This window comes from Coenobita brevimanus, chromosome 19 (genome assembly GCF_032717465.1).
Source record: "Coenobita brevimanus isolate Jiangsu-jjx chromosome 19, ASM3271746v2, whole genome shotgun sequence".
NCBI classification, from domain to species: domain Eukaryota; kingdom Metazoa; phylum Arthropoda; class Malacostraca; order Decapoda; family Coenobitidae; genus Coenobita; species Coenobita brevimanus.
The window spans coordinates 11,115,178-11,127,677 of record NC_136972.1 but is presented as its reverse complement, the minus strand read 5'-3'; positions in this window follow the sequence as shown (position 1 = coordinate 11,127,677).

The window sequence follows — 12,500 nt, the reverse complement described above, 5'->3', positions numbered from 1 at the left end:
TCACCTGTTTAGACCACTTTTAAGCTCAGGTGAGCACTTTGGGGGGCATTTTCCAATGTTTCTCATAAAAAGCGGAGGTTTTAACCCAAAAAATTTGTTTTGATAATCTGCCGGGATGAAGGTGGGGGTCAGTGGTAAAAAATCGGTCAGGACGAGGTGGGTTAAGCTCATATAATATCTGAAGCTAAGCATGACCTGAAATTACCAGATCTGATGAAAACTGACTAAATCTACCAAAATATAACATAGCTTAGCCTAATTCAACTAAATCTAATCTAACCAAGCCTTATCTACCTAGTTCTCATCTAATCAAGCCTTATTTACCTAGTCCTCATCTAACCAAGCCTTACTGAACTTGACAATCAAAACCATTCTAAGTTTTTTGCTATATAACTTTTATGTATACAATTCGGTCTAACTTAATGAAATCAAACACAACTTGAACTAATCTAATTCAGTGTACTCTGACACATTAGGTGTTTAAAGACGATGCAGGATTGAGCTGGATATTGTTAGAAATTATAGGATACTTCTGCAGAAGATTCTGTGGAGTTGAAAGATGTAACAATTGAGTTTCTGATGCATTAAAAACAAGACTGCTTTTACCCAAAGCAGAGATATGGGCCAAATCAGACATCTGGTGTGCCATAACCTCATCTTTTGTTTGTTAAAGCAACTGTTGAGATGGACACTGTGGGAAGTGAATGGAAAGGTGAAGGGTAGGGTAATCAGTGTAAGAGTTGATAGGGTTAGATACACAGCTTAGGTCTTTGATGAACAGAAGGGAGTTGGTGATAGGAAAGAGGCCTGAGGAACACCAGTACTGATAACTCTAGGGGAAATACGGTGGCCATCTACAACAGCAGCTATAGAACAACCAGAAACGAGGCTACAGATGAAGACACAGGTAGAAGGATAGAATTGATAAGAGGGTATTCTGGAAATGAAAGATCTTTACCAGACTCGATCGAAAGCCTTTGAGATGTCAAATATAATGACCAAGCTTTGACCAAGTCCCGAAGGGAGGACGCCCAGAGGTCAGAAAAGTAGGTGAAAATACCGCTAGTGAAGTGTCCCTGGCAGAACAAATTCTGACGATCAGAAAGAAAGTTGTTATAGGGGAGATGCTTCAGATTTTATTAAAGAGTAGACTTATAAACTTTTGAAATACATGATGTTAGAGCAATTGGGCGATAGTCAGAGGGCTGGGAATTTTTTACCCTTCTTTGGGTCAGGCTGAATTAGAGTAAACTTCCAGCAGGAAGGAAAGATACAAGTAACAGGCAAAGGCAAAAAAGTTTACCTAGGCTGGGTGTAAGCAAAGAAGAACAAATCTTGAAGACAAGAGAAGGGACCCAATCAGGATAACATGCCTTGTTAGTATTGAGGCCACTGATGGCAGAATGTACAGCTGGCCGCACTCCCGCGAGGGCCACAGCGTTGTCAACGCTGGCCAAGATATTTACTCTGAAACACTAGTAGAGAGATGCGTTCGAAGCATCCACAGCCAGTAAGAGAGAGTCGTACAGAGAGAGTTTGGGGGGGAGGAAGGGGGTTTGAGGAGAGTGGGGGGATACCTATGCACGAGAGGTGAGGGATAACGTCTGAAACAGCTGAGTGGAAGACTGGAAGCTATATATAATATAAATCTACAATACCTGGTAACAAATCTTATATATTTTAATACCTTTATTGTCAAGTTATTACCGCTGTGAAAAGTGGCACAGTTAATGCTTGGAAACCATAAAGCATAATGCTATTGAATATAGCAAATGTGAATCCTTAATACTGCATGCGGTAATTGCTGACACCCCTAGCACACACCTCCGTATCCTCCTTATCAAGCGTTTCCTAACACCCGACAACATTGGCTCGCTTATCTCTCGCATGATAACAGGAGTGTCATATTCTAGATACCCAGTAGCTTGTTTACAACTTATTAATATATCTTTAGCACCTCATTGACTGTAATGTATCCGAATGTGTTAACTTTCATACAGTACAATACATTGTTCGGGGCTAAGACACCGTACCCTTGAGTATTGTCTGTAGCGTATAGGATGAAACTTAAGTTTGTCATTTTTCTTTTTCCGTTCCCTTCTGTTTTTATTGTCATTTCCATGTCCCCTCGATCCCTGACTGCGTAAGGCGTCCGACTCCTATGTGATCGGTCGCAAGTTCAAGCTCTCGCTCTCTCTCTCTCTCTATATCTATCTATCTATCTATCTATCTATCTATCTATCTATATATATATATATATATATTATACATATATATGTATATATATATATATATATATATATATTTAATCTGCTATCATGTGAAGGTGAATGGGAGCCCTGATAACTCCACGATGCGATGACGCAACGATGCTATTTTAAACTGCTTGTTAGGTAACGCTAGATATGGGCGATGTTGATATGTGCCAGTGGTGTCAGCAGCTGCCACATTCCGGATGAAGTTACTTACAATTGTTACATGTGATTAATAAACAGCATTCTGATTCATTATTTTCAGGCAGTTTTTGTCTGTATTTTACAGCGTCCATTGTTTGGAAACGACAATAAAATAAAATACGATTAAAGTCTACAATTATGAATCTTGATCGGTTGTCTTTGTTTTGCAGTATAATATTTAAAGTTGATCTTTTTACTTTTCATGATGGCAAAAGTAACACAGATTTTTTTTTTTTCTTTTAATAAATATTACACTTTTCTGTCGCCTCAACAATCGTCATATCTCGCCTCTCGTGTACAGGCACCCACCTACCCACCTCAAACCCGCTCCCTCCCTCAGTCCTGTGAATGCTTCGATCAGAGCTCACTACTAATGATTCGCGGTTACTATCTTGGCCAGCGTTGACAACACTAAGGTGGCCCTCGCGGGAGTGCGGCCAACTGTACACCACTTGAAGAAATTTTAATGTCAACCAAAAGGAAGTCAGAGGAAGGAAGTGATGGAGGAACAGCACCATAATCGTCTAAGGTGGAACTGGAGTAGAAAGTTTGAAAGTTCTGCTTTCTCAGTATAAGAAATAGCTACAAACCTGTCAGGGTGGAAAAAAGAAGGGAAGGATGATGAAGTTGTTAGAAAGACTTTTTTGCAAGGTGAGAGGAGTGTGAAGAATTTGAGTTTAAGAGTTCAAAGCATTTTGTATGAATGAAATTATTTTTAGCAGAATGAAGATCAGACTTTGCACTATTCTGGGCAGAAACATAGAAGGGATGAGATTCAGGGGTGGGTTGGCTCTGGTACCTCATGTAGGACTTCTTTGTGTTGACAGCATTAGAACAAGCATGATTAAACTTTTTTTTTTTTTTGCATTAGTCAGAGGACAGAAGAAATGCTTCCATGTCCGAGAGTATAACCACCGTAATGCACAAGATGCACTTCACTGGCTGTCATCCATGGAAGCAGTAATCATTCCCGGGAAAATCAATGTACCGCCTGAGGACCTCCCAATCACCTGCTCCGAAGTGTCACAGCCACTGCTTCTTAGGAGTATCTGTAGGCCTTACTGGAGTGCCAGGACAGGTTAAGGTGATAAGATTGTGATCAGAGGAACCCAGGGTAAGCAGAACGATTAGATGTAAGGAAGAGGTCAAGTATGTTGGAACTGTCTCCAAGACGGTCAGGGATACGAGAAGGATGCTGTGATAGCTGAACTAGGTCTCTGAGGAAAGAAAAGATGTAGGCTTGTTTTCCAGGTGGATCAGTAAAAGGAGAGGGGAGCCAAAGGTAGTGGCAAACACTGAAATCACCTGGTATGGAGATTTGAGAAAAAGGAGAAATAGATAGAATGTGTTCCATCTTCGAAGTAAGATAATAAAAGAATTGGTCATAATCAGTTGAAATATAGGATAAGTCAACAACACAGATAGAGTTAGTCAGAGAATGACAGGATAGCTGAAGGTAGAAAGTACAGAATTCTGAGGATTTATGTTCAGGAACACTAGAGCAAGGTATTTCGTTGCATACATAAACCCAACAGTCACCTTTGGCTTTGAAATAAGTGTAGAGAAAGTAGGAGCATACAGAGAGCTGTTTGCTATCAGTCACCTCAGACAGCTGAGCCTCAGTGAGGAAGAGAGGATGAGGTTTAGAGGAGAGATGGTGTTCAACAGAGAGAAAGTTAGAGGAAATGTCGCGGATAGTGCATAAATAAGGTGACTCAGACAGAGGTTCCAGGCATCTCGTTTGATCGTCACCAAGAGTGGGGAGGATGGTGGGGACTTTATTGGTTCTTCCCCCCTCCCCCCCCCGGGATCTTCGAGGCTTTGTGATAGGACATCATCTTTGTTGAATTTTGAATAGGAAGTTTAGTGTGCAATGTGCATGTAGTTTGGTGTTCACAGTTAGAGGAACTTGTACTGGAGAGCATGGTAACCTGCTGTCTGCGTTACTTTTAAACACTAAAAAAAAACTCAGGAAAAGGAGATGGTCAGGAGTCATTCCAGAGGGCTGATGGAACGTGAGCTCCAGCTCTCTCTCTCTCTCTTTAGCCTTCCATCCACCTTGGGAGTACCGCCCGCTCGACTGGTCCTAAGTCTATTCCCTGAATGGAGAGAGACGTGAATGAGAGGCGTGTGTGTGAGTTGGAGGCAGGGAAGAAAAATGGCAGAGGACAAAGTGACGTGGATGTGATATGTTTGTGAACACCCTTTACGATATTAAGACGTTTCACAATAGATACGTCGATTAACAGATAACTAGACAGACACATCGAAGAAATTACAGAACCGAAATGAACTCTCTTTCTGTCTCCCAAATAAAGTTGAACAAAAAGATATTCAAAATCAAGGTACGATCCTTTCACATATAGAATACACTGCACTTACGAAAAGAATACTTCACTGTCAGGAGGTCGTAACTCAAGCGAGGACAGCATAAAGAGATATGTTTCAGAGATGACCAGGTGTGTGCACGAAGGACTGATAATTCCAAAACATTACCTGTACACTCTTAAATTATACAGTAGATTCTCTCTCTCTCTCTCTCTCTCTCTCTCTCTCTCTGAGTGGAAAATTTCGCAACCATTATATTATTCATAGGGAGGATTAGCTAAATACAGTGACTGAAATTCTCTACTGAACTATTTTTTAATGCCAATTATTTTTACCTACTGCCATAGCCAACAGATCTGTGAGTGGCCAGCGTTCTTCTTTCTTTTCTTCTGTTTCTGCTTCTGGCGGATTAGGTAAAACGAGGCCTTTGGAACTTGGAAGTGGTTCCATATATGGTTATTTAGCACGTAGAATTCAAATCTGCCATCAGCTGACACCTTATGCTGCACCATCTAGCGACAACTTTAGTAAAAGTGATTAAACATACTGTTCGAAAGAAGAGGCTCGCCGCAGGTCCCGGAGTAATTCCACTCTTGTTTATTCAGGTAAAAACCAAAAGACTGTTGATGGTGAGGGAAATTTATGCCCTCTCCGTAACTCTCCTCTTCTTACTAACTCCCTTCAACCTCTGTCTCTTCGCCAAACTGTTGCATCTTTGTCTCTTTTCTATCGCTGCTTCAATAGTCACTACTCCTCTGAACTGACTGCTTGCATCCCTCCACCTCTACGACGAGCGTGTAGCACCCGTCTAGCAACAAACTCTCATCCCTTTTCTGTCCAACTCTTTAATGCAAGAGTTAACCGTTACTCCCAGTCCCTCTTTTATGCAACAGGTCACCTGTGGAACTTTCTCCTTCTGTCTGTCTTTCCTACTTCCTATGATCTCCAGTCTTTCAAACGCAGTGTGTCCAGGCAGCTCTAAATGAACGGATCATGAATTTGGCTCTCTTTTGTATTGTTTTTTTCTTTTTTCTTGGAAGGAATGGTTTGCGGGCTCCTGGCCTTTGGTTCATTCTTCCTTGAAAAAAAAAAAAAAAAACTTCGCCATTTGTTGATTCTTCCCTGCATTAAAGAAAAAAATGACCAATTTCGTTTATCATCTACTTGCTATCAGATTATTTTCTTTATTTGAGAAAGTGTGTGTGTGTGTGTGTGTGTGTGTGTGTGTGTGTGTGTGTGTGTGTGTGTGTGTGTGTGTGTGTGTGTGTGTGTGTGTGTTCTAGCATATATATTTTTTTCTTTTAATCAATCTGATTTTGAAGCCTTAAGATGCAGTTTTTCTTTAGCATAGTAGGCAGGTCAGCAACTTTTCCTCGGGTATTTATTTTTTTAATATTACAGCTTTAAATTTCCTTCTGTTATTAAGATTATTCTCTAAATAACGCAAATCTATTTATCTTCTTATCTATTTACCTATCTATCTGTCTACCTTTCTTTAGTTACAGGCCTTAATCCTGAAATGTATATACACAAGCGAATCACCTCTAAGTCACTCTCTCCTCCTTCATTAGGCCATCCTCTGTCTAACAACACTCATCACTCACTCATATACCTCTTCATCTCTCAGTCTTATTATAGGTCTCCCCCTCCTCCTCCCTCCTCCACGTCGGTCACACACTCACTCCTCGTCAGTCTCTGTATAGGCTATATATCCATTTCATCCCTCCATCTCTTCCTCAGTCTCCTCCACCTCAGTCATATGCACTTTCTAGTCAGCCTTTATAAACATCTCCACTTCATGCCCGAATCCAATCCTCAGCCTCCTCTTGCTCTCCCTCCTCCCCCTCAATTACACACACTCTCGTAGTCAGTCTCTATACATCCTCACTCCATCAGTCCATCTCATCCTTAGTCTCATCCTCCAGCTCAGTCACGTACACTTTCCTAGTCAGTCTTTCATTTTCCATTCTCTCCACATGATTGTGAATACTGATCCTTCTTAAATGTCAACAGTTTCCAGTGATTTTTTCCTGTTCCGTCGAGTTAAAATGCGTTGGCGTTGTGTTTTGCAGTGGTTAATTTGCCAGTTTGTGCAGTATATCATTATCTCGGGAATACGGTACTGACGGAATTACTAATGACGGACGCCTTCATGTCCTGGCATGGATAGGACTGAGCTGCTCCACTGCCTGATTATACAAAACTCCCTCAACTCCCTCCATATCCACCCAAAGGACGATGTTGGGTTGTAGGAGTAACTTCAGCCTGCAGTCCACTGGGTTGACATTGAGTCAAGGATATTCAACACCCTCCCGATTCCACAAAAGGAGGATCGTGGACGGCAAGAGATGGGTAACTTCAGCCAGCAGTCCACTGGGTTCACGTTCAAAGGAGCCTGGGGTTGGAACTACTACAGAATATGTTGAGCTTCATTTTTAACCCTCATTGTGGAGATGATCTTTAGGTAAATAAAATACCAGTGTGTTAGTAAGAATGAAAAGAAATGTAATTATGGGCCAAAGTATAAAAAAGGATAATTATTTTATAACTTTAACTATATTGGTGGGCTTATCTCAATCAGTCAATCGTTAAATAAATAAATAAATACATACACTTTCATTATATTCGAGTCATAATAACAGTTTCTCATGTCACAGTCAAGGGATTACGCAATATGTAACCATCCACTCATTCGATTAAATTATGTGGCTTCGGATTAACCAACTTTACTAATTAAACGATAAAGAAGGAATTATATTCATCTATGTCACCCACACCATAATAGGAAATATCAATTGTCTACCTGTCTATCTGCCTTTGTCTGCCTGTTCGTCTGTCGCTCTGTCTGTCCGTATGTTTCTTTGTCATGAAATACCAATTAGAGAAGAATATTTTCATTTTGGTTTAATATATTTACATGTAATAACAATAATCAGGTCTAGATTTAGCGAAGTAGTTAAAACTGGATGATACATACGCCACTTGAGTGTATACACCGATTTCCAAATGCATTCCTCCAATTCTTATTCTCTCTCTCTCTCTCTCTCTCTCTCTCTCTCTCTCTCTCTCTCTCTCTCTCTCTCTTGCTTGTCTAACACCCTCAGGTTCCTATGGCCCACTCTCAGCTGTATAAAATCGTCTAACCCTATGGTATCACTGTTACCTTCTGGATGCCTTTCAGGAATGGAGATAACATTGCCTGAGGGATATTTTATTCCCAGGCTACCCCTTACTGGATGCGTCGTCAAGCGGTTGTAATGAGGCCATTGAGTGTTCTGTTACATATAAATTATCAGTAACCAAAATCTTTTCAGTGTAATGCCAAAACTCATGATTATTATTTTTATATAGATAATGAATGGAGGAAGGAAAATCAAAGGAAATAAAAACGTCGATGTACCTAAAGGCATCCTCCATTCATAAAATATTTATAACAACTGGATTTAAATAAAAGTGGATTAAATGTTTGTGGGAAGCAACTCCCAGGATGTGAAATCCACCGAGTAGGAGTCCTGGGGATAAATGAATTTTGATAAGCAGAGGATCTGCATTGCGGAGGAGAGAGTGTTTCGGGAGAAAATGTGAAGGGGAGGCACAACTGAAGCAAGTTCGTCAGAGCACTTACGGTAAAAATATCGGTAAAATAATGCTAAAGACGCAACATCTCTACGTACTGATAATGGAGGAAGGTCCTGCGTAATGGCAGGATTATCTAATGGCTTTATTTTGAATTTTGTCCAACTTCTTCAATGTAACTGCTCCACATCCACTCCGCAGTGGCGAACAGTATTCGATCTGAGAACGCACATGACCTTTGTATATTGTGGCCATCTGCTCGTCAGTGAAGAATTCACAAAATCTATACAGTACATAAGTCCCAGATTTTTAGAAGCATTTTTAGCAAGGGATTTAACATACAGTTAGCTGTCCAGCTTAGGTTAGGGTTTAGAGTAACATCTAGGATATCAAATGTAGTGGATATGGGAATACTGACATAATTTATAATTATGTGTGAGTCTGAGGGATTCATTCTGTTGGAGAAATTAGTGTATTTAGTTTTCTGAGCATTAAATGAGCCAAATTTGTTTGTCCCCATTGATTAATTTTAGAAAGGTCCTGGTTCAGAGAAATAGCTATGTTTATGAGGGAATTTATAATATCAGATTGTGTAAAGGAGGTACAAAATGTGAAAGAACTATGAATGGTCGAGTCATCAGCGTAACAGTGTACTGGGTTGTGAGTGACAGATAGGAGGTCATTTATATGATTGAGAATGAGGGTTGGGGCCAAAACTGATCCCTGAGGTACGCCAGCATTTATGGAAAGATACCGTGAAAAAATTACATTTACCATGACCCGTATTTTTGTATTATGAAGGCAAGAAGAAATTAGAGGAACCAGTGATGCAAGGCCATAGTGTGGCATCTTAGACAATATGGCCCGGTGCCATACTCTGTCAAAGGCTTTTGAAATACCAAGTGCTGTTGTGTGTGTTTCACCATGTTGGTCTATTGTTTTGTTTATCTGATGCATAAGAAGGCAAAGAATGTTTACAGTTGAACGTACTGCCGATCTTGATTAATTTATTGATTTCTAGATGCTTGACGTTGTTAATTAGTGTCTCAAAAACTTTACCGAGAACGGAAGTTATTGCGATTGGTCTATAGTTTGACGGATCAGAAGTTGCCCCCTTTTAGGAACAGGATGGCTATTTACTTCTTTTCAAGAGGCTGGAAAACTTAAGGTACAGATGCATAAGCGGAAAAATTTTGCCAATACAGGAGCCAACACTGAGGAGCAATTTTTAAGTACTACTGAAGGAATTTCGTCTGGACCAGTAGCTCTGTCTACTGAGAGATTCTGTAATACAGCTTGTACTTATCTGGTATGAATCTTGAAAGGAGGTATTTGAGGGGAATCAAAATCAAGTACAGGAATATTGTGATTTTCGAATTTAGGGTTGAGTTTGTTGAGAAAATGTCAACAAGAAGGTTGGCTTTTCCACATGGGTCACTAGATTTCCACTGGGGGACTGTAACGGTGGAATGGAAGAGGTTGTAGTGAAGTTAGTTTTGAATGAATTAAGGGTAGACCAGAATATTTTGTTACCATTCTGGTTGTTTAGTAGTTTGTTAGCTTGTCTTGGTAGCTAGTTTGATTTAGAAAGATTATTAATAGTGTTGGCATGGTTTCTGATATTTCTATAAAAGTTAAAGGCTTCTTTGTCTTGGTCCTTGTGTAAGTGTTATAGGGTATTGTTTTATGTTCTGTTAGTCTAACACAATTATGGTCAAACCATTTAGGTGAATTACATCTTTTTCTGTAACTGTGATAGAGGATGATTGCTTCACTGCCGACTTTAATGAAATCCTGAATGTGACCCAGCGTGGAAGAAAAATAAAGTCAAAGGAATATCCATGAAACAATTTTGGAGACCCTCCCAGTTTGCCCTGTCGTAGTGCTATTTAGTCACCACGACAGGTTCAGAGCATGAGGGTGTGGTAGGTGTTAAACTGGTCGCTTGAATCAGACAATGATCAGAGGATCCAAGGGGGTACTTCACTTCAACATTATAATTATATGAATTGGTTGTTAGAAACAAGTCCAATAAGTGGGGATTTTGATCGGGGTTGTCTGGTACACGGATGGGTTGACTGACTAACTGGGTGAGATTAAACGAGTCTGCAAATAGCTCATATTCAAGACCAGAGTCATCAGCTCTGGCTGAATAAGTGAGCTATTCAACATTATGGACATTAAAATCACCCAGAACAGTGATTTCTCATGCAGTATTAATGTTGAGGACACACAGTTGTGAAGACATAGAGTCAAATAAACTCGGCTCTGAAGGGGCATTAGGGGAACGATAAACACGACAGTAATACTAAAATTTACCAAAAGAATTTAATATGTATATGGAATGGTCGAAATAAGGACAATTAAATTTAGTAATCTCCTCCAGGGCAATTTCTGATTTAGCAAGGCAACATACACCTCCTTTGGGTCTGAAATTTTGAATCAAGATATAACCAAGAAAATTAAATCTAGCTAAATTGGAGGAGGAGCTAACTTGTGTCTCTGTCAAAAATAGCAGATCTGGGGACTCAAACTGGAGGAAATTTTGAACAGAACTGATGTTGGAGTGAAGTTCCCAAATATTGCGAAAGAAAAATTGTACTGCACTGACGAGCAGTTTTGGGACGCCGCAAAACTGGAGGTGGCACAGTCGCTTGATGACGACTGGGAGGGCCCTGTGCAGATAACCCAGCCCTGCCGGTGGTGGTTACCCGAAAAACCACAGCGTTAATTCCCGGTATAGCAGCAGCCATTGTTCTTTTTATGTGTTGTGGAATGTGTATGATATGTAATGACAAGATCGGTGTTTTATGGAGAGAGGATAACAGGTTTAAGACAATGTGATATAATGTAGATGTGTGTGTTGTGTAAGAAGGGCAGCCTGATGCCCTTTGATGTGTGAGGCAGAAAGATGTGTAACCAGCTGCCAAGGCCTGGGAGAGAAAATGGAATCCAGGCTATTCCCTGAGTCTCCCGTTACCTTGGCGATAGTACTTCCCTGGGCGGGGCTGCCTACCCCTACTACTACTATTTATATATTTTACATCCATGAAGTATGTCAGTTTTGTAAATGTCACTATAATGTAAATATACAATTCATCCAATAAGTATCTTACATTAAATTAAATATACAGAAAATACGGAACCTCATATCGTGTATGTTATTTGTAAGGAGCTTAAAGCTGTGAAAATTACATACTTAAGCTCTTTGGTTGATACGTTTTGGAAGTTAATATGTAATGAGATTTTTTTTCCATTACCAATAGTATAAGAAGCAGACAAAAAGCAACTGCAGAATAGTCTTTTTTTACGTTAATAATTATGAAATGAGATTTTTTTTTTTTACAGTGTGTATCAAAAATGCAATTACAGTACACTCTAACATTATTACACTATAACACCTTTGTGGTGTCAGACTGAATTTATGTGTGATACAGTACAGATTACTCAAAACTCTTAACACCTCTAGGAATACCAGCTTAGTTTTAACAATACCTCACATGCATGCTTACCCAAACACACACAAACACGCACATGCATGCACATACATACATACATACATACATGCATACATACATACATACATACATACATACATACATACATACATTCCTGTATGAAGGGCATACTTAGGACTATTATGAATGCTAATTTAATATTTAACTTCTTTCTCTCTCCAGAATTAACATAGTCTAATAAATACTTTTCTAACTGGGAGGGTTAGAGGAATAGAGGAATTATGTAGCATTCCTCTATTTCTTCAGTACTAGAGCACATCAGTTAGCTATACAGAATGACGTGGTTATAGCAACAATAACAATAATGAATAAAAGTAGTAATAGAAAAAAATTATGTACTAAGTTGCTATCACGAATTCTTCCATACACACTGAAAAGATAGACAGACAGATGGACTAATGGACAAAGTGAGACAGACAGACAAACAGGTAGAGAGAAACAGATAAATACCTATATAGACAAACAGACAACACAAATAGACATAAACACAGAAGGGAAATAAGCACATGGTAAAAAGATTCCTTGCATCAACATTCCTCTTCCTCTTCACCCTTCTCATTAACAAACAACAGGAAACTTGAATAATTTCTCCCATTACCACCAACATTACACACCCGACCCC